This window comes from Phalangium opilio, unplaced genomic scaffold (genome assembly GCF_054372755.1).
Source record: "Phalangium opilio isolate 3A_F unplaced genomic scaffold, DU_Popi_V2 ptg000352l_1, whole genome shotgun sequence".
Taxonomy (NCBI): Eukaryota; Metazoa; Arthropoda; class Arachnida; order Opiliones; family Phalangiidae; genus Phalangium; species Phalangium opilio.
The window spans coordinates 4,210,171-4,226,647 of record NW_028324228.1 but is presented as its reverse complement, the minus strand read 5'-3'; the positions used below and the strand labels follow the sequence as shown (position 1 = coordinate 4,226,647).

The window sequence follows — 16,477 nt, the reverse complement described above, 5'->3', positions numbered from 1 at the left end:
TTTATAGAAATTCTACCAACTTAACCTTTGTTCAGGGGGCTCGGTGGCGCAATGGTAGCGCTTCTGACTCCAGATCAGAAGGCTGCGTGTTGGAATCACGTCCGGGTCAAAGAAATAATAAAACTTACTTTTTAAGTTGTTTATAGAATTCTACCAATTAAACTTCGTAAAAGGGGCTCGTTGGCGCAATGGTAGCGCGTCTGACTCCAGATCAGAAGGCTGCGTGTTCGAATCACGTCCGGGTCAAAGAAATAATAATATTTAGTTTTTACGTTGTTTATAGAAATTCTACCAATTTAACCTTCGTTCAGGGGGCTCGGTGGCGCAATGGTAGCGCGCCTGACTCCAGATCAGAAGGCTGCGTGTTCGAATCACGTCCGGGTCAAAGAAATAATAAAACTTACTTTTTAAGTTGTTTATAGAATTCTACCAATTAAACTTCGTAAAAGGGGCTCGGTGGCGCAATAGTAGCGCGTCTGACTCCAGATCAGAAGGCTGCGTGTTGGAATCACGTCCGGGTCAAAGAAATAGTAAAAATCAGTTTTTAAGTTGTTTTTAGAATTCTACCAATTAAACCTTCGTAAAGGGGGCTCGGTGGCGTAATGGTAGCGCGTCTGACTCCAGATCAGAAGGCTGCGTGTTCGAATCACGTCCGGGTCAAAGAAATAATTCAAATCAGTTTTTAAGTTGATTTTAGAATTCTACCAATTAAACCTTCGTAAAGGGGGCTCGTTGGCGCAATGGTAGCGCGTCTGACTCCAGATCAGAAGGCTGCGTGTTCGAATCACGTCCGGGTCAAACAAATAATAATATTTAGTTTTTACGTTGTTTATAGAAATTCTACCAATTTAACCTTCGTTCAGGGGGCTCGGTGGTGCAATGGGAGCGCGTCTGACTACAGATCAGAAGGCTGCGTGTTCGAATCACGTCCGGGTCAAAGAAGTAATAAAATTTAGTTTTTACGTTGTTTATAGAAATTCTACCAATTTAACCTTTCGTCAGGGGGCTCGGTGGCGCAATGGTAGCGCTTCTGACTCCAGATCAGAAGGCTGCGTGTTCGAATCACGTCCGGGTCAAAGAAATAATAAAACTTACTTTTTAAGTTGTTTATAGAATTCTACCAATTAAACTTCGTAAAAGGGGCTCGGTGGCGCAATGGTAGCGCGTCTGACTCCAGATCAGAAGGCTGCGTGTTCGAATCACGTCCGGGTCAAACAAATAAAAAAATTTTGTTTTTACGTTGTTTATAGAAATTCTACCAATTTAACCTTCGTTCAGAGGGCTCGGTGGCGCAATGGTAGCGCGTCTGACTCCAGATCAGAAGGCTGCGTGTTCGAATCACGTCCGGGTCAAAGAAATAATAAAACTTAGTTTTTAAGTTTTTTATAGAAAATCTACCAATTTAACCTTCGTTCAGGGGGCTCGGTGGCGCAATGGTAGCGCGCCTGACTCCAGATCAGAAGGCTGCGTGTTCGAATCACGTCCGGGTCAAAGAAATAATAAAACTTAGTTTTTAAGTTTTTTATAGAAAATCTACCATTTTAACCTTCGTTCTGGGTGCTCGGTGGCGCAATAGTAGCGCGTCTGACTCCAGATCAGAAGGCTGCGTGTTCGAATCACGTCCGGGTCAAACAAAAAACAATTTAGTTTTTACGTTGTTTATAGAAATTCTACCAATTTAACCTTTGTTCAGGGGGCTCGGTGGCGCAATGGTAGCGCTTCTGACTCCAGATCAGAAGGCTGCGTGTTCGAATCACGTCCGGGTCAAAGAAATAATAAAACTTACTTTTTAAGTTGTTTATAGAATTCTACCAATTAAACTTCGTAAAAGGGGCTCGGTGGCGCAATAGTAGCGCGTCTGACTCCAGATCAGAAGGCTGCGTGTTGGAATCACGTCCGGGTCAAAGAAATAATAAAACTTACTTTTTAAGTTGTTTATAGAATTCTACCAATTAAACTTCGTAAAAGGGGCTCGTTGGCGCAATCGTAGCGCGTCTGACTCCAGATCAGAAGGCTGCGTGTTCGAATCACGTCCGGGTCAAAGAAATAATAATATTTAGTTTTTACGTTGTTTATAGAAATTCTACCAATTTAACCTTCGTTCAGGGGGCTCGGTGGCGCAATGGTAGCGCGCCTGACTCCAGATCAGAAGGCTGCGTGTTCGAATCACGTCCGGGTCAAAGAAATAATAAAACTTACTTTTTAAGTTGTTTATAGAATTCTACCAATTAAACTTCGTAAAAGGGGCTCGGTGGCGCAATAGTAGCGCGTCTGACTCCAGATCAGAAGGCTGCGTGTTGGAATCACGTCCGGGTCAAAGAAATAGTAAAAATCAGTTTTTAAGTTGTTTTTAGAATTCTACCAATTAAACCTTCGTAAAGGGGGCTCGGTGGCGTAATGGTAGCGCGTCTGACTCCAGATCAGAAGGCTGCGTGTTCGAATCACGTCCGGGTCAAAGAAATAATTCAAATCAGTTTTTAAGTTGATTTTAGAATTCTACCAATTAAACCTTCGTAAAGGGGGCTCGTTGGCGCAATGGTAGCGCGTCTGACTCCAGATCAGAAGGCTGCGTGTTCGAATCACGTCCGGGTCAAACAAATAATAATATTTAGTTTTTACGTTGTTTATAGAAATTCTACCAATTTAACCTTCGTTCAGGGGGCTCGGTGGTGCAATGGGAGCGCGTCTGACTACAGATCAGAAGGCTGCGTGTTCGAATCACGTCCGGGTCAAAGAAGTAATAAAATTTAGTTTTTACGTTGTTTATAGAAATTCTACCAATTTAACCTTTCTTCAGGGGGCTCGGTGGCGCAATGGTAGCGCTTCTTACTCCAGATCAGAAGGCTGCGTGTTCGAATCACGTCCGGGTCAAAGAAATAATAAAACTTACTTTTTAAGTTGTTTATAGAATTCTACCAATTAAACTTCGTAAAAGGGGCTCGGTGGCGCAATGGTAGCGCGTCTGACTCCAGATCAGAAGGCTGCGTGTTCGAATCACGTCCGGGTCAAACAAATAAAAAAATTTTGTTTTTACGTTGTTTATAGAAATTCTACCAATTTAACCTTCGTTCAGAGGGCTCGGTGGCGCAATGGTAGCGCGTCTGGATCCAGATCAGAAGGCTGCGTGTTCGAATCACGTCCGGGTCAAAGAAATAATAAAACTTAGTTTTTAAGTTTTTTATAGAAAATCTACCAATTTAACCTTCGTTCTGGGTGCTCGGTGGCGCAACAGTAGCGCGTCTGACTCCAGATCAGAAGGCTGCGTGTTCGAATCACGTCCGGGTCAAACAAAAAACAATTTAGTTTTTACGTTGTTTATAGAAATTCTACCAATTTAACCTTTGTTCAGGGGGCTCGGTGGCGCAATGGTAGCGCTTCTGACTCCAGATCAGAAGGCTGCGTGTTCGAATCACGTCCGGGTCAAAGAAATAATAAAACTTACTTTTTAAGTTGTTTATAGAATTCTACCAATTAAACTTCGTAAAAGGGGCTCGGTGGCGCAATGGTAACGCGTCTGACTCCAGATCAGAAGGCTGCGTGTTCGAATCACGTCCGGGTCAAAGAAATAATTCAAATCAGTTTTTAAGTTGATTTTAGAATTCTACCAATTAAACCTTCGTAAAGGGGGCTCGTTGGCGCAATGGTAGCGCGTCTGACTCCAGATCAGAAGGCTGCGTGTTCGAATCACGTCCGCGTCAAACAAATAATAAAATTTAGTTTTTACGTTGTTTATAGAAATTCTACCAATTAAACCTTTGTTCAGGGGGCTCGGTGGCGCAATGGGAGCGCGTCTGACTCCAGATCAGAAGGCTGCGTGTTCGAATCACGTCCGGGTCAAAGAAATAATAAAACTTAGTTTTTAAGTTGTTTATAGAATTCTACCAGTTAAACTTCGTAAAGGGGGCTCGGTGGCGCAATGGTAGCGCGTCTGACTCCAGATCAGAAGGCTGCGTGTTCGAATCACGTCCGGGTCAAAGAAATCATACAAATCAGTTTTTAAGTTGTTTTTAGAATTCTACCAATTAAACCTTCGTAAAGGGGGCTCGTTGGCGCAATGGTAGCGCGCCTGACTCCAGATCAGAAGGCTGCGTGTTCGAATCACGTCCGGGTCAAAGAAATAATAAAATTTAGTTTTTACGTTGTTTATAGAAATTCTACCAATTTAACCTTTCTTCAGGGGGCTCGGTGGCGCAATGGTAGCGCTTCTGACTGCAGATCAGAAGGCTGCGTGTTCGAATCACGTCCGGGTCAAAGAAATAGTTCAAATCAGTTTTTAAGTTGATTTTAGAATTCTACCAATTAAACCTTCGTAAAGGGGGCTCGTTGGCGCAATGGTAGCGCGTCTGACTCCAGATCAGAAGGCTGCGTGTTCGAATCACGTCCGGGTCAAACAAATAATAATATTTAGTTTTTACGTTGTTTATAGAAATTCTACCAATTTAACCTTCGTTCAGGGGGCTCGGTGGTGCAATGGGAGCGCGTCTGACTACAGATCAGAAGGCTGCGTGTTCGAATCACGTCCGGGTCAAAGAAATAATTCAAATCAGTTTTTAAGTTGATTTTAGAATTCTACCAATTAAATCTTCGTAAAGGGGGCTCGTTGGCGCAATGGTAGCGCGTCTGACTCCAGATCAGAAGGCTGCGTGTTCGAATCACGTCCGGGTCAAACAAATAATAATATTTAGTTTTTACGTTGTTTATAGAAATTCTACCAATTTAACCTTCGTTCAGGGGGCTCGGTGGTGCAATGGGAGCGCGTCTGACTACAGATCAGAAGGCTGCGTGTTCGAATCACGTCCGGGTCAAAGAAATAATAAAATTTAGTTTTTACGTTGTTTAAAAAAATTCTACCAATTTAACCTTTCTTCAGGGGGCTCGGTGGCGCAATGGTAGCGCTTCTGACTCCAGATCAGAAGGCTGCGTGTTCGAATCACGTCCGGGTCAAAGAAATAATAAAACTTACTTTTTAAGTTGTTTATAGAATTCTACCAATTAAACTTCGTAAAAGGGGCTCGGTGGCGCAATGGTAACGCGTCTGACTCCAGATCAGAAGGCTGCGTGTTCGAATCACGTCCGGGTCAAAGAAATAATTCAAATCAGTTTTTAAGTTGATTTTAGAATTCTACCAATTAAACCTTCGTAAAGGGGGCTCGTTGGCGCAATGGTAGCGCGTCTGACTCCAGATCAGAAGGCTGCGTGTTCGAATCACGTCCGCGTCAAACAAATAATAAAATTTAGTTTTTACGTTGTTTATAGAAATTCTACCAATTAAACCTTTGTTCAGGGGGCTCGGTGGCGCAATGGGAGCGCGTCTGACTCCAGATCAGAAGGCTGCGTGTTCGAATCACGTCCGGGTCAAAGAAATAATAAAACTTAGTTTTTAAGTTGTTTATAGAATTCTACCAGTTAAACTTCGTAAAGGGGGCTCGGTGGCGCAATGGTAGCGCGTCTGACTCCAGATCAGAAGGCTGCGTGTTCGAATCACGTCCGGGTCAAAGAAATCATACAAATCAGTTTTTAAGTTGTTTTTAGAATTCTACCAATTAAACCTTCGTAAAGGGGGCTCGTTGGCGCAATGGTAGCGCGCCTGACTCCAGATCAGAAGGCTGCGTGTTCGAATCACGTCCGGGTCAAAGAAATAATAAAATTTAGTTTTTACGTTGTTTATAGAAATTCTACCAATTTAACCTTTCTTCAGGGGGCTCGGTGGCGCAATGGTAGCGCTTCTGACTGCAGATCAGAAGGCTGCGTGTTCGAATCACGTCCGGGTCAAAGAAATAGTTCAAATCAGTTTTTAAGTTGATTTTAGAATTCTACCAATTAAACCTTCGTAAAGGGGGCTCGTTGGCGCAATGGTAGCGCGTCTGACTCCAGATCAGAAGGCTGCGTGTTCGAATCACGTCCGGGTCAAACAAATAATAATATTTAGTTTTTACGTTGTTTATAGAAATTCTACCAATTTAACCTTCGTTCAGGGGGCTCGGTGGTGCAATGGGAGCGCGTCTGACTACAGATCAGAAGGCTGCGTGTTCGAATCACGTCCGGGTCAAAGAAATAATTCAAATCAGTTTTTAAGTTGATTTTAGAATTCTACCAATTAAATCTTCGTAAAGGGGGCTCGTTGGCGCAATGGTAGCGCGTCTGACTCCAGATCAGAAGGCTGCGTGTTCGAATCACGTCCGGGTCAAACAAATAATAATATTTAGTTTTTACGTTGTTTATAGAAATTCTACCAATTTAACCTTCGTTCAGGGGGCTCGGTGGTGCAATGGGAGCGCGTCTGACTACAGATCAGAAGGCTGCGTGTTCGAATCACGTCCGGGTCAAAGAAGTAATAAAATTTAGTTTTTACGTTGTTTAAAAAAATTCTACCAATTTAACCTTTCTTCAGGGGGCTCGGTGGCGCAATGGTAGCGCTTCTGACTCCAGATCAGAAGGCTGCGTGTTCGAATCACGTCCGGGTCAAAGAAATAATAAAACTTACTTTTTAAGTTGTTTATAGAATTCTACCAATTAAACTTCGTAAAAGGGGCTCGGTGGCGCAATGGTAGCGCGTCTGACTCCAGATCAGAAGGCTGCGTGTTCGAATCACGTCCGGGTCAAACAAATAAAAAAATTTTGTTTTTACGTTGTTTATAGAAATTCTACCAATTAAACCTTCGTTCAGAGGGCTCGGTGGCGCAATGGTAGCGCGTCTGACTCCAGATCAGAAGGCTGCGTGTTCGAACCACGTCCGGGTCAAACAAATAATAAAATTTAGTTTTTACGTTGTTTATAGAAATTCTACCAATTTAACCTTCGTTCAGGGGGCTCGGTGGCGCAATGGTAGCGCGCCTGACTCCAGATCAGAAGCCTGCGTGTTCGAATCACGTCCGGGTCAAAGAAATAATAAAACTTAGTTTTTAAGTTTTTTATAGAAAATCTACCAATTTAACCTTCGTTCTGGGTGCTCGGTGGCGCAATAGTAGCGCGTCTGACTCCAGATCAGAAGGCTGCGTGTTCGAATCACGTCCGGGTCAAACAAAAAACAATTTAGTTTTTACGTTGTTTATAGAAATTCTACCAATTTAACCTTTGTTCAGGGGGCTCGGTGGCGCAATGGTAGCGCTTCTGACTCCAGATCAGAAGGCTGCGTGTTCGAATCACGTCCGGGTCAAAGAAATAATAAAACTTACTTTTTAAGTTGTTTATAGAATTCTACCAATTAAACTTCGTAAAAGGGGCTCGGTGGCGCAATAGTAGCGCGTCTGACTCCAGATCAGAAGGCTGCGTGTTGGAATCACGTCCGGGTCAAAGAAATAATAAAACTTACTTTTTAAGTTGTTTATAGAATTCTACCAATTAAACTTCGTAAAAGGGGCTCGTTGGCGCAATGGTAGCGCGTCTGATTCCAGATCAGAAGGCTGCGTGTTCGAATCACGTCCGGGTCAAAGAAATAATAATATTTAGTTTTTACGTTGTTTATAGAAATTCTACCAATTTAACATTCGTTCAGGGGGCTCGGTGGCGCAATGGTAGCGCGCCTGACTCCAGATCAGAAGGCTGCGTGTTCGAATCACGTCCGGGTCAAAGAAATAATAAAACTTACTTTTTAAGTTGTTTATAGAATTCTACCAATTAAACTTCGTAAAAGGGGCTCGGTGGCGCAATAGTAGCGCGTCTGACTCCAGATCAGAAGGCTGCGTGTTGGAATCACGTCCGGGTCAAAGAAATAATAAAACTTACTTTTTAAGTTGTTTATAGAATTCTACCAATTAAACTTCGTAAAAGGGGCTCGTTGGCGCAATGGTAGCGCGTCTGACTCCAGATCAGAAGGCTGCGTGTTCGAATCACGTCCGGGTCAAAGAAATAATAATATTTAGTTTTTACGTTGTTTATAGAAATTCTACCAATTTAACCTTCGTTCAGGGGGCTCGGTGGCGCAATGGTAGCGCGCCTGACTCCAGATCAGAAGGCTGCGTGTTCGAATCACGTCCGGGTCAAAGAAATAATAAAACTTACTTTTTAAGTTGTTTATAGAATTCTACCAATTAAACTTCGTAAAAGGGGCTCGGTGGCGCAATAGTAGCGCGTCTGACTCCAGATCAGAAGGCTGCGTGTTGGAATCACGTCCGGGTCAAAGAAATAGTAAAAATCAGTTTTTAAGTTGTTTTTAGAATTCTACCAATTAAACCTTCGTAAAGGGGGCTCGGTGGCGTAATGGTAGCGCGTCTGACTCCAGATCAGAAGGCTGCGTGTTCGAATCAGGTCCAGGTCAAACAAATAATAAAATTTAGTTTTTACGTTGTTTATAGAAATTCTACCAATTTAACCTTCGTTCAGGGGGCTCGGTGGCGCAATGGGAGCGCGTCTGACTCCAGATCAGAAGGCTTCGTGTTCGAATCACGTCCGGGTCAAAGAAATAATAAAACTTAGTTTTTACGTTGTTTATAGAAATTCTACCAATTAAACCTTCGTAAAGGGGGCTCGGTGGCGCAATGGTAGCGCGTCTGACTCCAGATCAGAAGGCTGCGTGTTCGAATCACGTCCGGGTCAAACAAATAATAAAATTAAGTTTTTACGTTGTTTATAGAAATTCTACCAATTAAACCTTCGCAAAGGGGGCTCGGTGGCGCAATGGTAGCGCGTCTGACTCCAGATCAGAAGGCTGCGTGTTCGAATCACGTCCGGGTCAAAGAAATAATTCAAATCAGTTTTTAAGTTGATTTTAGAATTCTACCAATTAAACCTTCGTAAAGGGGGCTCGTTGGCGCAATGGTAGCGCGTCTGACTCCAGATCAGAAGGCTGCGTGTTCGAATCACGTCCGGGTCAAACAAATAATAATATTTAGTTTTTACGTTGTTTATAGAAATTCTACCAATTTAACCTTTGTTCAGGGGGCTCGGTGGCGCAATGGTAGCGCTTCTGACTCCAGATCAGAAGGCTGCGTGTTCGAATCACGTCCGGGTCAAAGAAATAATAAAACTTACTTTTTAAGTTGTTTATAGAATTCTACCAATTAAACTTCGTAAAAGGGGCTCGGTGGCGCAATAGTAGCGCGTCTGACTCCAGATCAGAAGGCTGCGTGTTGGAATCACGTCCGGGTCAAAGAAATAGTAAAAATCAGTTTTTAAGTTGTTTTTAGAATTCTACCAATTAAACCTTCGTAAAGGGGGCTCGGTGGCGTAATGGTAGCGCGTCTGACTCCAGATCAGAAGGCTGCGTGTTCGAATCAGGTCCAGGTCAAACAAATAATAAAATTTAGTTTTTACGTTGTTTATAGAAATTCTACCAATTTAACCTTCGTTCAGGGGGCTCGGTGGCGCAATGGGAGCGCGTCTGACTCCAGATCAGAAGGCTTCGTGTTCGAATCACGTCCGGGTCAAAGAAATAATAAAACTTAGTTTTTAAGTTGTTTATAGAATTCTACCAGTTAAACTTCGTAAAGGGGGCTCGGCGGCGCAATGGTAACGCGTCTGACTCCAGATCAGAAGGCTGCGTGTTCGAATCACGTCCGGGTAAAACAAATAATAAAATTTAGTTTTTACGTTGTTTATAGAAATTCTACCAATTAAACCTTCGTAAAGGGGGCTCGGTGGCGCAATGGTAGCGCGTCTGACTCCAGATCAGAAGGCTGCGTGTTCGAATCACGTCCGGGTCAAACAAATAATAAAATTAAGTTTTTACGTTGTTTATAGAAATTCTACCAATTAAACCTTCGCAAAGGGGGCTCGGTGGCGCAATGGTAGCGCGTCTGACTCCAGATCAGAAGGCTGCGTGTTCGAATCACGTCCGGGTCAAAGAAATAATTCAAATCATTTTTTAAGTTGATTTTAGAATTCTACCAATTAAACCTTCGTAAAGGGGGCTCGTTGGCGCAATGGTAGCGCGTCTGACTCCAGATCAGAAGGCTGCGTGTTCGAATCACGTCCGGGTCAAACAAATAATAATATTTAGTTTTTACGTTGTTTATAGAAATTCTACCAATTTAACTTTCGTTCAGGGGGCTCGGTGGTGCAATGGGAGCGCGTCTGACTACAGATCAGAAGGCTGCGTGTTCGAATCACGTCCGGGTCAAAGAAATAATAATATTTAGTTTTTACGTTGTTTATAGAAATTCTACCAATTTAACCTTCGTTCAGGGGGCTCGGTGGCGCAATGGTAGCGCGCCTGACTCCAGATCAGAAGGCTGCGTGTTCGAATCACGTCCGGGTCAAAGAAATAATAAAACTTACTTTTTAAGTTGTTTATAGAATTCTACCAATTAAACTTCGTAAAAGGGGCTCGGTGGCGCAATAGTAGCGCGTCTGACTCCAGATCAGAAGGCTGCGTGTTGGAATCACGTCCGGGTCAAAGAAATAATAAAACTTACTTTTTAAGTTGTTTATAGAATTCTACCAATTAAACTTCGTAAAAGGGGCTCGTTGGCGCAATGGTAGCGCGTCTGACTCCAGATCAGAAGGCTGCGTGTTCGAATCACGTCCGGGTCAAAGAAATAATAATATTTAGTTTTTACGTTGTTTATAGAAATTCTACCAATTTAACCTTCGTTCAGGGGGCTCGGTGGCGCAATGGTAGCGCGTCTGACTCCAGATCAGAAGGCTGCGTGTTCGAATCACGTCCGGGTCAAACAAAAAACAATTTAGTTTTTACGTTGTTTATAGAAATTCTACCAATTTAACCTTTGTTCAGGGGGCTCGGTGGCGCAATGGTAGCGCTTCTGACTCCAGATCAGAAGGCTGCGTGTTCGAATCACGTCCGGGTCAAAGAAATAATAAAACTTACTTTTTAAGTTGTTTATAGAATTCTACCAATTAAACTTCGTAAAAGGGGCTCGGTGGCGCAATAGTAGCGCGTCTGACTCCAGATCAGAAGGCTGCGTGTTGGAATCACGTCCGGGTCAAAGAAATAATAAAACTTACTTTTTAAGTTGTTTATAGAATTCTACCAATTAAACTTCGTAAAAGGGGCTCGTTGGCGCAATGGTAGCGCGTCTGACTCCAGATCAGAAGGCTGCGTGTTCGAATCACGTCCGGGTCAAAGAAATAATAATATTTAGTTTTTACGTTGTTTATAGAAATTCTACCAATTTAACCTTCGTTCAGGGGGCTCGGTGGCGCAATGGTAGCGCGCCTGACTCCAGATCAGAAGGCTGCGTGTTCGAATCACGTCCGGGTCAAAGAAATAATAAAACTTACTTTTTAAGTTGTTTATAGAATTCTACCAATTAAACTTCGTAAAAGGGGCTCGGTGGCGCAATAGTAGCGCGTCTGACTCCAGATCAGAAGGCTGCGTGTTGGAATCACGTCCGGGTCAAAGAAATAATAAAACTTACTTTTTAAGTTGTTTATAGAATTCTACCAATTAAACTTCGTAAAAGGGGCTCGTTGGCGCAATGGTAGCGCGTCTGACTCCAGATCAGAAGGCTGCGTGTTCGAATCACGTCCGGGTCAAAGAAATAATAATATTTAGTTTTTACGTTGTTTATAGAAATTCTACCAATTTAACCTTCGTTCAGGGGGCTCGGTGGCGCAATGGTAGCGCGCCTGACTCCAGATCAGAAGGCTGCGTGTTCGAATCACGTCCGGGTCAAAGAAATAATAAAACTTACTTTTTAAGTTGTTTATAGAATTCTACCAATTAAACTTCGTAAAAGGGGCTCGGTGGCGCAATAGTAGCGCGTCTGACTCCAGATCAGAAGGCTGCGTGTTGGAATCACGTCCGGGTCAAAGAAATAGTAAAAATCAGTTTTTAACTTGTTTTTAGAATTCTACCAATTAAACCTTCGTAAAGGGGGCTCGGTGGCTTAATGGTAGCGCGTCTGACTCCAGATCAGAAGGCTGCGTGTTCGAATCAGGTCCAGGTCAAACAAATAATAAAATTTAGTTTTTACGTTGTTTATAGAAATTCTACCAATTTAACCTTCGTTCAGGGGGCTCGGTGGCGCAATGGGAGCGCGTCTGACTCCAGATCAGAAGGCTTCGTGTTCGAATCACGTCCGGGTCAAAGAAATAATAAAACTTAGTTTTTACGTTGTTTATTGAAATTCTACCAATTAAACCTTCGTAAAGGGGGCTCGGTGGCGCAATGGTAGCGCGTCTGACTCCAGATCAGAAGGCTGCGTGTTCGAATCACGTCCGGGTCAAACAAATAATAAAATTAAGTTTTTACGTTGTTTATAGAAATTCTACCAATTAAACCTTCGCAAAGGGGGCTCGGTGGCGCAATGGTAGCGCGTCTGACTCCAGATCAGAAGGCTGCGTGTTCGAATCACGTCCGGGTCAAAGAAATAATTCAAATCAGTTTTTAAGTTGATTTTAGAATTCTACCAATTAAACCTTCGTAAAGGGGGCTCGTTGGCGCAATGGTAGCGCGTCTGACTCCAGATCAGAAGGCTGCGTGTTCGAATCACGTCCGGGTCAAACAAATAATAATATTTAGTTTTTACGTTGTTTATAGAAATTCTACCAATTTAACCTTTGTTCAGGGGGCTCGGTGGCGCAATGGTAGCGCTTCTGACTCCAGATCAGAAGGCTGCGTGTTCGAATCACGTCCGGGTCAAAGAAATAATAAAACTTACTTTTTAAGTTGTTTATAGAATTCTACCAATTAAACTTCGTAAAAGGGGCTCGGTGGCGCAATAGTAGCGCGTCTGACTCCAGATCAGAAGGCTGCGTGTTGGAATCACGTCCGGGTCAAAGAAATAGTAAAAATCAGTTTTTAAGTTGTTTTTAGAATTCTACCAATTAAACCTACGTAAAGGGGGCTCGGTGGCGTAATGGTAGCGCGTCTGACTCCAGATCAGAAGGCTGCGTGTTCGAATCAGGTCCAGGTCAAACAAATAATAAAATTTAGTTTTTACGTTGTTTATAGAAATTCTACCAATTTAACCTTCGTTCAGGGGGCTCGGTGGCGCAATGGGAGCGCGTCTGACTCCAGATCAGAAGGCTTCGTGTTCGAATCACGTCCGGGTACAAAGAAATAATAAAACTTAGTTTTTAAGTTGTTTATAGAATTCTACCAGTTAAACTTCGTAAAGGGGGCTCGGCGGCGCAATGGTAACGCGTCTGACTCCAGATCAGAAGGCTGCGTGTTCGAATCACGTCCGGGTAAAACAAATAATAAAATTTAGTTTTTACGTTGTTTATAGAAATTCTACCAATTAAACCTTCGTAAAGGGGGCTCGGTGGCGCAATGGTAGCGCGTCTGACTCCAGATCAGAAGGCTGCGTGTTCGAATCACGTCCGGGTCAAACAAATAATAAAATTAAGTTTTTACGTTGTTTATAGAAATTCTACCAATTAAACCTTCGCAAAGGGGGCTCGGTGGCGCAATGGTAGCGCGTCTGACTCCAGATCAGAAGGCTGCGTGTTCGAATCACGTCCGGGTCAAAGAAATAATTCAAATCATTTTTTAAGTTGATTTTAGAATTCTACCAATTAAACCTTCGTAAAGGGGGCTCGTTGGCGCAATGGTAGCGCGTCTGACTCCAGATCAGAAGGCTGCGTGTTCGAATCACGTCCGGGTCAAACAAATAATAATATTTAGTTTTTACGTTGTTTATAGAAATTCTACCAATTTAACCTTCGTTCAGGGGGCTCGGTGGTGCAATGGGAGCGCGTCTGACTACAGATCAGAAGGCTGCGTGTTCGAATCACGTCCGGGTCAAAGAAGTAATAAAATTTAGTTTTTACGTTGTTTATAGAAATTCTACCAATTTAACCTTTCTTCAGGGGGCTCGGTGGCGCAATGGTAGCGCTTCTGACTCCAGATCAGAAGGCTGCGTGTTCGAATCACGTCCGGGTCAAAGAAATAATAAAACTTACTTTTTAAGTTGTTTATAGAATTCTACCAATTAAACTTCGTAAAAGGGGCTCGGTGGCGCAATGGTAGCGCGTCTGACTCCAGATCAGAAGGCTGCGTGTTCGAATCACGTCCGGGTCAAACAAATAAAAAAATTTTGTTTTTACGTTGTTTATAGAAATTCTACCAATTTAACCTTCGTTCAGAGGGCTCGGTGGCGCAATGGTAGCGCGTCTGACTCCAGATCAGAAGGCTGCGTGTTCGAATCGCGTCCGGGTCAAAGAAATAATAAAACTTACTTTTTAAGTTGTTTATAGAATTCTACCAATTAAACTTCGTAAAAGGGGCTCGGTGGCGCAATAGTAGCGCGTCTGACTCCAGATCAGAAGGCTGCGTGTTCGAATCACGTCCGGGTCAAAGAAATAATAATATTTAGTTTTTACGTTGTTTATAGAAATTCTACCAATTTAACCTTCGTTCAGGGGGCTCGGTGGCGCAATGGTAGCGCGCCTGACTCCAGATCAGAAGGCTGCGTGTTCGAATCACGTCCGGGTCAAAGAAATAATAAAACTTACTTTTTAAGTTGTTTATAGAATTCTACCAATTAAACTTCGTAAAAGGGGCTCGGTGGCGCAATAGTAGCGCGTCTGACTCCAGATCAGAAGGCTGCGTGTTGGAATCACGTCCGGGTCAAAGAAATAATAAAACTTACTTTTTAAGTTGTTTATAGAATTCTACCAATTAAACTTCGTAAAAGGGGCTCGTTGGCGCAATGGTAGCGCGTCTGACTCCAGATCAGAAGGCTGCGTGTTCGAATCACGTCCGGGTCAAAGAAATAATAATATTTAGTTTTTACGTTGTTTATAGAAATTCTACCAATTTAACCTTCGTTCAGGGGGCTCGGTGGCGCAATGGTAGCGCGCCTGACTCCAGATCAGAAGGCTGCGTGTTCGAATCACGTCCGGGTCAAAGAAATAATAAAACTTACTTTTTAAGTTGTTTATAGAATTCTACCAATTAAACTTCGTAAAAGGGGCTCGGTGGCGCAATAGTAGCGCGTCTGACTCCAGATCAGAAGGCTGCGTGTTGGAATCACGTCCGGGTCAAAGAAATAGTAAAAATCAGTTTTTAACTTGTTTTTAGAATTCTACCAATTAAACCTTCGTAAAGGGGGCTCGGTGGCTTAATGGTAGCGCGTCTGACTCCAGATCAGAAGGCTGCGTGTTCGAATCAGGTCCAGGTCAAACAAATAATAAAATTTAGTTTTTACGTTGTTTATAGAAATTCTACCAATTTAACCTTCGTTCAGGGGGCTCGGTGGCGCAATGGGAGCGCGTCTGACTCCAGATCAGAAGGCTTCGTGTTCGAATCACGTCCGGGTCAAAGAAATAATAAAACTTAGTTTTTACGTTGTTTATTGAAATTCTACCAATTAAACCTTCGTAAAGGGGGCTCGGTGGCGCAATGGTAGCGCGTCTGACTCCAGATCAGAAGGCTGCGTGTTCGAATCACGTCCGGGTCAAACAAATAATAAAATTAAGTTTTTACGTTGTTTATAGAAATTCTACCAATTAAACCTTCGCAAAGGGGGCTCGGTGGCGCAATGGTAGCGCGTCTGACTCCAGATCAGAAGGCTGCGTGTTCGAATCACGTCCGGGTCAAAGAAATAATTCAAATCAGTTTTTAAGTTGATTTTAGAATTCTACCAATTAAACCTTCGTAAAGGGGGCTCGTTGGCGCAATGGTAGCGCGTCTGACTCCATATCAGAAGGCTGCGTGTTCGAATCACGTCCGGGTCAAACAAATAATAATATTTAGTTTTTACGTTGTTTATAGAAATTCTACCAATTTAACCTTTGTTCAGGGGGCTCGGTGGCGCAATGGTAGCGCTTCTGACTCCAGATCAGAAGGCTGCGTGTTCGAATCACGTCCGGGTCAAAGAAATAATAAAACTTACTTTTTAAGTTGTTTATAGAATTCTACCAATTAAACTTCGTAAAAGGGGCTCGGTGGCGCAATAGTAGCGCGTCTGACTCCAGATCAGAAGGCTGCGTGTTGGAATCACGTCCGGGTCAAAGAAATAGTAAAAATCAGTTTTTAAGTTGTTTTTAGAATTCTACCAATTAAACCTACGTAAAGGGGGCTCGGTGGCGTAATGGTAGCGCGTCTGACTCCAGATCAGAAGGCTGCGTGTTCGAATCAGGTCCAGGTCAAACAAATAATAAAATTTAGTTTTTACGTTGTTTATAGAAATTCTACCAATTTAACCTTCGTTCAGGGGGCTCGGTGGCGCAATGGGAGCGCGTCTGACTCCAGATCAGAAGGCTTCGTGTTCGAATCACGTCCGGGTACAAAGAAATAATAAAACTTAGTTTTTAAGTTGTTTATAGAATTCTACCAGTTAAACTTCGTAAAGGGGGCTCGGCGGCGCAATGGTAACGCGTCTGACTCCAGATCAGAAGGCTGCGTGTTCGAATCACGTCCGGGTAAAACAAATAATAAAATTTAGTTTTTACGTTGTTTATAGAAATTCTACCAATTAAACCTTCGTAAAGGGGGCTCGGTGGCGCAATGGTAGCGCGTCTGACTCCAGATCAGAAGGCTGCGTGTTCGAATCACGTCCGGGTCAAACAAATAATAAAATTAAGTTTTTACGTTGTTTATAGAAATTCTACCAATTAAACCTTCGCAAAG

The 16,477-nt window shown here is 43.0% G+C and overlaps 82 non-coding genes across 82 annotated transcripts; all 82 read left to right on the top strand.

Moving 5' to 3' along the window:
- The first annotated feature begins 37 nt into the window (after window positions 1-37).
- Window positions 38-109, top strand: TRNAW-CCA (transfer RNA tryptophan (anticodon CCA)). Its single transcript has one exon. It is a non-coding gene; the product is annotated as a tRNA-Trp (tRNA).
- Window positions 110-174: 65 nt separating this feature from the next.
- On the top strand, window positions 175-246 carry TRNAW-CCA (transfer RNA tryptophan (anticodon CCA)). Its single transcript has one exon. It is a non-coding gene; the product is annotated as a tRNA-Trp (tRNA).
- Window positions 247-313: 67 nt separating this feature from the next.
- On the top strand, window positions 314-385 carry TRNAW-CCA (transfer RNA tryptophan (anticodon CCA)). Its single transcript has one exon. It is a non-coding gene; the product is annotated as a tRNA-Trp (tRNA).
- A 203-nt stretch (window positions 386-588) lies between these two features.
- Window positions 589-660, top strand: TRNAW-CCA (transfer RNA tryptophan (anticodon CCA)). Its single transcript has one exon. It is a non-coding gene; the product is annotated as a tRNA-Trp (tRNA).
- Window positions 661-726: 66 nt separating this feature from the next.
- On the top strand, window positions 727-798 carry TRNAW-CCA (transfer RNA tryptophan (anticodon CCA)). Its single transcript has one exon. It is a non-coding gene; the product is annotated as a tRNA-Trp (tRNA).
- A 67-nt stretch (window positions 799-865) lies between these two features.
- TRNAC-ACA (transfer RNA cysteine (anticodon ACA)) lies at window positions 866-937 on the top strand. The gene has a single exon. It is a non-coding gene; the product is annotated as a tRNA-Cys (tRNA).
- A 67-nt stretch (window positions 938-1,004) lies between these two features.
- TRNAW-CCA (transfer RNA tryptophan (anticodon CCA)) lies at window positions 1,005-1,076 on the top strand. Its single transcript has one exon. It is a non-coding gene; the product is annotated as a tRNA-Trp (tRNA).
- Window positions 1,077-1,141: 65 nt separating this feature from the next.
- Window positions 1,142-1,213, top strand: TRNAW-CCA (transfer RNA tryptophan (anticodon CCA)). Its single transcript has one exon. It is a non-coding gene; the product is annotated as a tRNA-Trp (tRNA).
- A 67-nt stretch (window positions 1,214-1,280) lies between these two features.
- On the top strand, window positions 1,281-1,352 carry TRNAW-CCA (transfer RNA tryptophan (anticodon CCA)). Its single transcript has one exon. It is a non-coding gene; the product is annotated as a tRNA-Trp (tRNA).
- A 67-nt stretch (window positions 1,353-1,419) lies between these two features.
- Window positions 1,420-1,491, top strand: TRNAW-CCA (transfer RNA tryptophan (anticodon CCA)). Its single transcript has one exon. It is a non-coding gene; the product is annotated as a tRNA-Trp (tRNA).
- Window positions 1,492-1,695: 204 nt separating this feature from the next.
- TRNAW-CCA (transfer RNA tryptophan (anticodon CCA)) lies at window positions 1,696-1,767 on the top strand. The gene has a single exon. It is a non-coding gene; the product is annotated as a tRNA-Trp (tRNA).
- Window positions 1,768-2,108: 341 nt separating this feature from the next.
- Window positions 2,109-2,180, top strand: TRNAW-CCA (transfer RNA tryptophan (anticodon CCA)). Its single transcript has one exon. It is a non-coding gene; the product is annotated as a tRNA-Trp (tRNA).
- Window positions 2,181-2,383: 203 nt separating this feature from the next.
- Window positions 2,384-2,455, top strand: TRNAW-CCA (transfer RNA tryptophan (anticodon CCA)). The gene has a single exon. It is a non-coding gene; the product is annotated as a tRNA-Trp (tRNA).
- Window positions 2,456-2,521: 66 nt separating this feature from the next.
- TRNAW-CCA (transfer RNA tryptophan (anticodon CCA)) lies at window positions 2,522-2,593 on the top strand. The gene has a single exon. It is a non-coding gene; the product is annotated as a tRNA-Trp (tRNA).
- Window positions 2,594-2,660: 67 nt separating this feature from the next.
- TRNAC-ACA (transfer RNA cysteine (anticodon ACA)) lies at window positions 2,661-2,732 on the top strand. Its single transcript has one exon. It is a non-coding gene; the product is annotated as a tRNA-Cys (tRNA).
- Window positions 2,733-2,799: 67 nt separating this feature from the next.
- TRNAW-CCA (transfer RNA tryptophan (anticodon CCA)) lies at window positions 2,800-2,871 on the top strand. Its single transcript has one exon. It is a non-coding gene; the product is annotated as a tRNA-Trp (tRNA).
- Window positions 2,872-2,936: 65 nt separating this feature from the next.
- Window positions 2,937-3,008, top strand: TRNAW-CCA (transfer RNA tryptophan (anticodon CCA)). Its single transcript has one exon. It is a non-coding gene; the product is annotated as a tRNA-Trp (tRNA).
- A 343-nt stretch (window positions 3,009-3,351) lies between these two features.
- Window positions 3,352-3,423, top strand: TRNAW-CCA (transfer RNA tryptophan (anticodon CCA)). The gene has a single exon. It is a non-coding gene; the product is annotated as a tRNA-Trp (tRNA).
- Window positions 3,424-3,488: 65 nt separating this feature from the next.
- On the top strand, window positions 3,489-3,560 carry TRNAW-CCA (transfer RNA tryptophan (anticodon CCA)). The gene has a single exon. It is a non-coding gene; the product is annotated as a tRNA-Trp (tRNA).
- Window positions 3,561-3,765: 205 nt separating this feature from the next.
- Window positions 3,766-3,837, top strand: TRNAW-CCA (transfer RNA tryptophan (anticodon CCA)). Its single transcript has one exon. It is a non-coding gene; the product is annotated as a tRNA-Trp (tRNA).
- A 65-nt stretch (window positions 3,838-3,902) lies between these two features.
- Window positions 3,903-3,974, top strand: TRNAW-CCA (transfer RNA tryptophan (anticodon CCA)). The gene has a single exon. It is a non-coding gene; the product is annotated as a tRNA-Trp (tRNA).
- A 205-nt stretch (window positions 3,975-4,179) lies between these two features.
- On the top strand, window positions 4,180-4,251 carry TRNAC-GCA (transfer RNA cysteine (anticodon GCA)). Its single transcript has one exon. It is a non-coding gene; the product is annotated as a tRNA-Cys (tRNA).
- Window positions 4,252-4,317: 66 nt separating this feature from the next.
- On the top strand, window positions 4,318-4,389 carry TRNAW-CCA (transfer RNA tryptophan (anticodon CCA)). The gene has a single exon. It is a non-coding gene; the product is annotated as a tRNA-Trp (tRNA).
- Window positions 4,390-4,456: 67 nt separating this feature from the next.
- TRNAC-ACA (transfer RNA cysteine (anticodon ACA)) lies at window positions 4,457-4,528 on the top strand. The gene has a single exon. It is a non-coding gene; the product is annotated as a tRNA-Cys (tRNA).
- Window positions 4,529-4,594: 66 nt separating this feature from the next.
- On the top strand, window positions 4,595-4,666 carry TRNAW-CCA (transfer RNA tryptophan (anticodon CCA)). The gene has a single exon. It is a non-coding gene; the product is annotated as a tRNA-Trp (tRNA).
- A 67-nt stretch (window positions 4,667-4,733) lies between these two features.
- Window positions 4,734-4,805, top strand: TRNAC-ACA (transfer RNA cysteine (anticodon ACA)). Its single transcript has one exon. It is a non-coding gene; the product is annotated as a tRNA-Cys (tRNA).
- Window positions 4,806-4,872: 67 nt separating this feature from the next.
- TRNAW-CCA (transfer RNA tryptophan (anticodon CCA)) lies at window positions 4,873-4,944 on the top strand. Its single transcript has one exon. It is a non-coding gene; the product is annotated as a tRNA-Trp (tRNA).
- Window positions 4,945-5,009: 65 nt separating this feature from the next.
- On the top strand, window positions 5,010-5,081 carry TRNAW-CCA (transfer RNA tryptophan (anticodon CCA)). The gene has a single exon. It is a non-coding gene; the product is annotated as a tRNA-Trp (tRNA).
- Window positions 5,082-5,286: 205 nt separating this feature from the next.
- Window positions 5,287-5,358, top strand: TRNAW-CCA (transfer RNA tryptophan (anticodon CCA)). Its single transcript has one exon. It is a non-coding gene; the product is annotated as a tRNA-Trp (tRNA).
- Window positions 5,359-5,423: 65 nt separating this feature from the next.
- Window positions 5,424-5,495, top strand: TRNAW-CCA (transfer RNA tryptophan (anticodon CCA)). The gene has a single exon. It is a non-coding gene; the product is annotated as a tRNA-Trp (tRNA).
- Window positions 5,496-5,700: 205 nt separating this feature from the next.
- TRNAC-GCA (transfer RNA cysteine (anticodon GCA)) lies at window positions 5,701-5,772 on the top strand. The gene has a single exon. It is a non-coding gene; the product is annotated as a tRNA-Cys (tRNA).
- A 66-nt stretch (window positions 5,773-5,838) lies between these two features.
- Window positions 5,839-5,910, top strand: TRNAW-CCA (transfer RNA tryptophan (anticodon CCA)). The gene has a single exon. It is a non-coding gene; the product is annotated as a tRNA-Trp (tRNA).
- A 67-nt stretch (window positions 5,911-5,977) lies between these two features.
- Window positions 5,978-6,049, top strand: TRNAC-ACA (transfer RNA cysteine (anticodon ACA)). Its single transcript has one exon. It is a non-coding gene; the product is annotated as a tRNA-Cys (tRNA).
- Window positions 6,050-6,115: 66 nt separating this feature from the next.
- TRNAW-CCA (transfer RNA tryptophan (anticodon CCA)) lies at window positions 6,116-6,187 on the top strand. The gene has a single exon. It is a non-coding gene; the product is annotated as a tRNA-Trp (tRNA).
- A 67-nt stretch (window positions 6,188-6,254) lies between these two features.
- TRNAC-ACA (transfer RNA cysteine (anticodon ACA)) lies at window positions 6,255-6,326 on the top strand. Its single transcript has one exon. It is a non-coding gene; the product is annotated as a tRNA-Cys (tRNA).
- A 67-nt stretch (window positions 6,327-6,393) lies between these two features.
- Window positions 6,394-6,465, top strand: TRNAW-CCA (transfer RNA tryptophan (anticodon CCA)). The gene has a single exon. It is a non-coding gene; the product is annotated as a tRNA-Trp (tRNA).
- A 65-nt stretch (window positions 6,466-6,530) lies between these two features.
- Window positions 6,531-6,602, top strand: TRNAW-CCA (transfer RNA tryptophan (anticodon CCA)). Its single transcript has one exon. It is a non-coding gene; the product is annotated as a tRNA-Trp (tRNA).
- A 67-nt stretch (window positions 6,603-6,669) lies between these two features.
- On the top strand, window positions 6,670-6,741 carry TRNAW-CCA (transfer RNA tryptophan (anticodon CCA)). Its single transcript has one exon. It is a non-coding gene; the product is annotated as a tRNA-Trp (tRNA).
- A 343-nt stretch (window positions 6,742-7,084) lies between these two features.
- TRNAW-CCA (transfer RNA tryptophan (anticodon CCA)) lies at window positions 7,085-7,156 on the top strand. The gene has a single exon. It is a non-coding gene; the product is annotated as a tRNA-Trp (tRNA).
- A 202-nt stretch (window positions 7,157-7,358) lies between these two features.
- On the top strand, window positions 7,359-7,430 carry TRNAW-CCA (transfer RNA tryptophan (anticodon CCA)). The gene has a single exon. It is a non-coding gene; the product is annotated as a tRNA-Trp (tRNA).
- Window positions 7,431-7,497: 67 nt separating this feature from the next.
- Window positions 7,498-7,569, top strand: TRNAW-CCA (transfer RNA tryptophan (anticodon CCA)). Its single transcript has one exon. It is a non-coding gene; the product is annotated as a tRNA-Trp (tRNA).
- A 202-nt stretch (window positions 7,570-7,771) lies between these two features.
- Window positions 7,772-7,843, top strand: TRNAW-CCA (transfer RNA tryptophan (anticodon CCA)). Its single transcript has one exon. It is a non-coding gene; the product is annotated as a tRNA-Trp (tRNA).
- A 67-nt stretch (window positions 7,844-7,910) lies between these two features.
- Window positions 7,911-7,982, top strand: TRNAW-CCA (transfer RNA tryptophan (anticodon CCA)). Its single transcript has one exon. It is a non-coding gene; the product is annotated as a tRNA-Trp (tRNA).
- Window positions 7,983-8,324: 342 nt separating this feature from the next.
- On the top strand, window positions 8,325-8,396 carry TRNAW-CCA (transfer RNA tryptophan (anticodon CCA)). The gene has a single exon. It is a non-coding gene; the product is annotated as a tRNA-Trp (tRNA).
- Window positions 8,397-8,463: 67 nt separating this feature from the next.
- On the top strand, window positions 8,464-8,535 carry TRNAW-CCA (transfer RNA tryptophan (anticodon CCA)). Its single transcript has one exon. It is a non-coding gene; the product is annotated as a tRNA-Trp (tRNA).
- A 67-nt stretch (window positions 8,536-8,602) lies between these two features.
- TRNAW-CCA (transfer RNA tryptophan (anticodon CCA)) lies at window positions 8,603-8,674 on the top strand. Its single transcript has one exon. It is a non-coding gene; the product is annotated as a tRNA-Trp (tRNA).
- A 66-nt stretch (window positions 8,675-8,740) lies between these two features.
- On the top strand, window positions 8,741-8,812 carry TRNAW-CCA (transfer RNA tryptophan (anticodon CCA)). Its single transcript has one exon. It is a non-coding gene; the product is annotated as a tRNA-Trp (tRNA).
- A 67-nt stretch (window positions 8,813-8,879) lies between these two features.
- TRNAW-CCA (transfer RNA tryptophan (anticodon CCA)) lies at window positions 8,880-8,951 on the top strand. Its single transcript has one exon. It is a non-coding gene; the product is annotated as a tRNA-Trp (tRNA).
- A 342-nt stretch (window positions 8,952-9,293) lies between these two features.
- On the top strand, window positions 9,294-9,365 carry TRNAW-CCA (transfer RNA tryptophan (anticodon CCA)). The gene has a single exon. It is a non-coding gene; the product is annotated as a tRNA-Trp (tRNA).
- Window positions 9,366-9,569: 204 nt separating this feature from the next.
- On the top strand, window positions 9,570-9,641 carry TRNAW-CCA (transfer RNA tryptophan (anticodon CCA)). Its single transcript has one exon. It is a non-coding gene; the product is annotated as a tRNA-Trp (tRNA).
- A 67-nt stretch (window positions 9,642-9,708) lies between these two features.
- TRNAW-CCA (transfer RNA tryptophan (anticodon CCA)) lies at window positions 9,709-9,780 on the top strand. The gene has a single exon. It is a non-coding gene; the product is annotated as a tRNA-Trp (tRNA).
- Window positions 9,781-9,846: 66 nt separating this feature from the next.
- Window positions 9,847-9,918, top strand: TRNAW-CCA (transfer RNA tryptophan (anticodon CCA)). The gene has a single exon. It is a non-coding gene; the product is annotated as a tRNA-Trp (tRNA).
- A 67-nt stretch (window positions 9,919-9,985) lies between these two features.
- TRNAC-ACA (transfer RNA cysteine (anticodon ACA)) lies at window positions 9,986-10,057 on the top strand. The gene has a single exon. It is a non-coding gene; the product is annotated as a tRNA-Cys (tRNA).
- Window positions 10,058-10,124: 67 nt separating this feature from the next.
- TRNAW-CCA (transfer RNA tryptophan (anticodon CCA)) lies at window positions 10,125-10,196 on the top strand. The gene has a single exon. It is a non-coding gene; the product is annotated as a tRNA-Trp (tRNA).
- Window positions 10,197-10,398: 202 nt separating this feature from the next.
- TRNAW-CCA (transfer RNA tryptophan (anticodon CCA)) lies at window positions 10,399-10,470 on the top strand. The gene has a single exon. It is a non-coding gene; the product is annotated as a tRNA-Trp (tRNA).
- A 67-nt stretch (window positions 10,471-10,537) lies between these two features.
- On the top strand, window positions 10,538-10,609 carry TRNAW-CCA (transfer RNA tryptophan (anticodon CCA)). The gene has a single exon. It is a non-coding gene; the product is annotated as a tRNA-Trp (tRNA).
- Window positions 10,610-10,674: 65 nt separating this feature from the next.
- On the top strand, window positions 10,675-10,746 carry TRNAW-CCA (transfer RNA tryptophan (anticodon CCA)). Its single transcript has one exon. It is a non-coding gene; the product is annotated as a tRNA-Trp (tRNA).
- Window positions 10,747-10,948: 202 nt separating this feature from the next.
- On the top strand, window positions 10,949-11,020 carry TRNAW-CCA (transfer RNA tryptophan (anticodon CCA)). The gene has a single exon. It is a non-coding gene; the product is annotated as a tRNA-Trp (tRNA).
- Window positions 11,021-11,087: 67 nt separating this feature from the next.
- Window positions 11,088-11,159, top strand: TRNAW-CCA (transfer RNA tryptophan (anticodon CCA)). Its single transcript has one exon. It is a non-coding gene; the product is annotated as a tRNA-Trp (tRNA).
- Window positions 11,160-11,361: 202 nt separating this feature from the next.
- TRNAW-CCA (transfer RNA tryptophan (anticodon CCA)) lies at window positions 11,362-11,433 on the top strand. Its single transcript has one exon. It is a non-coding gene; the product is annotated as a tRNA-Trp (tRNA).
- Window positions 11,434-11,500: 67 nt separating this feature from the next.
- On the top strand, window positions 11,501-11,572 carry TRNAW-CCA (transfer RNA tryptophan (anticodon CCA)). Its single transcript has one exon. It is a non-coding gene; the product is annotated as a tRNA-Trp (tRNA).
- A 342-nt stretch (window positions 11,573-11,914) lies between these two features.
- Window positions 11,915-11,986, top strand: TRNAW-CCA (transfer RNA tryptophan (anticodon CCA)). The gene has a single exon. It is a non-coding gene; the product is annotated as a tRNA-Trp (tRNA).
- Window positions 11,987-12,053: 67 nt separating this feature from the next.
- Window positions 12,054-12,125, top strand: TRNAW-CCA (transfer RNA tryptophan (anticodon CCA)). The gene has a single exon. It is a non-coding gene; the product is annotated as a tRNA-Trp (tRNA).
- A 67-nt stretch (window positions 12,126-12,192) lies between these two features.
- On the top strand, window positions 12,193-12,264 carry TRNAW-CCA (transfer RNA tryptophan (anticodon CCA)). The gene has a single exon. It is a non-coding gene; the product is annotated as a tRNA-Trp (tRNA).
- A 66-nt stretch (window positions 12,265-12,330) lies between these two features.
- Window positions 12,331-12,402, top strand: TRNAW-CCA (transfer RNA tryptophan (anticodon CCA)). Its single transcript has one exon. It is a non-coding gene; the product is annotated as a tRNA-Trp (tRNA).
- A 67-nt stretch (window positions 12,403-12,469) lies between these two features.
- On the top strand, window positions 12,470-12,541 carry TRNAW-CCA (transfer RNA tryptophan (anticodon CCA)). The gene has a single exon. It is a non-coding gene; the product is annotated as a tRNA-Trp (tRNA).
- Window positions 12,542-13,160: 619 nt separating this feature from the next.
- Window positions 13,161-13,232, top strand: TRNAW-CCA (transfer RNA tryptophan (anticodon CCA)). Its single transcript has one exon. It is a non-coding gene; the product is annotated as a tRNA-Trp (tRNA).
- A 67-nt stretch (window positions 13,233-13,299) lies between these two features.
- Window positions 13,300-13,371, top strand: TRNAW-CCA (transfer RNA tryptophan (anticodon CCA)). Its single transcript has one exon. It is a non-coding gene; the product is annotated as a tRNA-Trp (tRNA).
- Window positions 13,372-13,437: 66 nt separating this feature from the next.
- Window positions 13,438-13,509, top strand: TRNAW-CCA (transfer RNA tryptophan (anticodon CCA)). The gene has a single exon. It is a non-coding gene; the product is annotated as a tRNA-Trp (tRNA).
- Window positions 13,510-13,576: 67 nt separating this feature from the next.
- TRNAC-ACA (transfer RNA cysteine (anticodon ACA)) lies at window positions 13,577-13,648 on the top strand. The gene has a single exon. It is a non-coding gene; the product is annotated as a tRNA-Cys (tRNA).
- A 67-nt stretch (window positions 13,649-13,715) lies between these two features.
- TRNAW-CCA (transfer RNA tryptophan (anticodon CCA)) lies at window positions 13,716-13,787 on the top strand. The gene has a single exon. It is a non-coding gene; the product is annotated as a tRNA-Trp (tRNA).
- A 65-nt stretch (window positions 13,788-13,852) lies between these two features.
- TRNAW-CCA (transfer RNA tryptophan (anticodon CCA)) lies at window positions 13,853-13,924 on the top strand. Its single transcript has one exon. It is a non-coding gene; the product is annotated as a tRNA-Trp (tRNA).
- A 67-nt stretch (window positions 13,925-13,991) lies between these two features.
- Window positions 13,992-14,063, top strand: TRNAW-CCA (transfer RNA tryptophan (anticodon CCA)). The gene has a single exon. It is a non-coding gene; the product is annotated as a tRNA-Trp (tRNA).
- A 65-nt stretch (window positions 14,064-14,128) lies between these two features.
- Window positions 14,129-14,200, top strand: TRNAW-CCA (transfer RNA tryptophan (anticodon CCA)). The gene has a single exon. It is a non-coding gene; the product is annotated as a tRNA-Trp (tRNA).
- Window positions 14,201-14,267: 67 nt separating this feature from the next.
- On the top strand, window positions 14,268-14,339 carry TRNAW-CCA (transfer RNA tryptophan (anticodon CCA)). The gene has a single exon. It is a non-coding gene; the product is annotated as a tRNA-Trp (tRNA).
- A 202-nt stretch (window positions 14,340-14,541) lies between these two features.
- TRNAW-CCA (transfer RNA tryptophan (anticodon CCA)) lies at window positions 14,542-14,613 on the top strand. Its single transcript has one exon. It is a non-coding gene; the product is annotated as a tRNA-Trp (tRNA).
- Window positions 14,614-14,680: 67 nt separating this feature from the next.
- On the top strand, window positions 14,681-14,752 carry TRNAW-CCA (transfer RNA tryptophan (anticodon CCA)). Its single transcript has one exon. It is a non-coding gene; the product is annotated as a tRNA-Trp (tRNA).
- A 342-nt stretch (window positions 14,753-15,094) lies between these two features.
- TRNAW-CCA (transfer RNA tryptophan (anticodon CCA)) lies at window positions 15,095-15,166 on the top strand. Its single transcript has one exon. It is a non-coding gene; the product is annotated as a tRNA-Trp (tRNA).
- A 67-nt stretch (window positions 15,167-15,233) lies between these two features.
- Window positions 15,234-15,305, top strand: TRNAW-CCA (transfer RNA tryptophan (anticodon CCA)). Its single transcript has one exon. It is a non-coding gene; the product is annotated as a tRNA-Trp (tRNA).
- A 67-nt stretch (window positions 15,306-15,372) lies between these two features.
- On the top strand, window positions 15,373-15,444 carry TRNAW-CCA (transfer RNA tryptophan (anticodon CCA)). Its single transcript has one exon. It is a non-coding gene; the product is annotated as a tRNA-Trp (tRNA).
- A 205-nt stretch (window positions 15,445-15,649) lies between these two features.
- On the top strand, window positions 15,650-15,721 carry TRNAW-CCA (transfer RNA tryptophan (anticodon CCA)). Its single transcript has one exon. It is a non-coding gene; the product is annotated as a tRNA-Trp (tRNA).
- Window positions 15,722-16,340: 619 nt separating this feature from the next.
- TRNAW-CCA (transfer RNA tryptophan (anticodon CCA)) lies at window positions 16,341-16,412 on the top strand. Its single transcript has one exon. It is a non-coding gene; the product is annotated as a tRNA-Trp (tRNA).
- The last annotated feature ends 65 nt before the right edge of the window (window positions 16,413-16,477 follow it).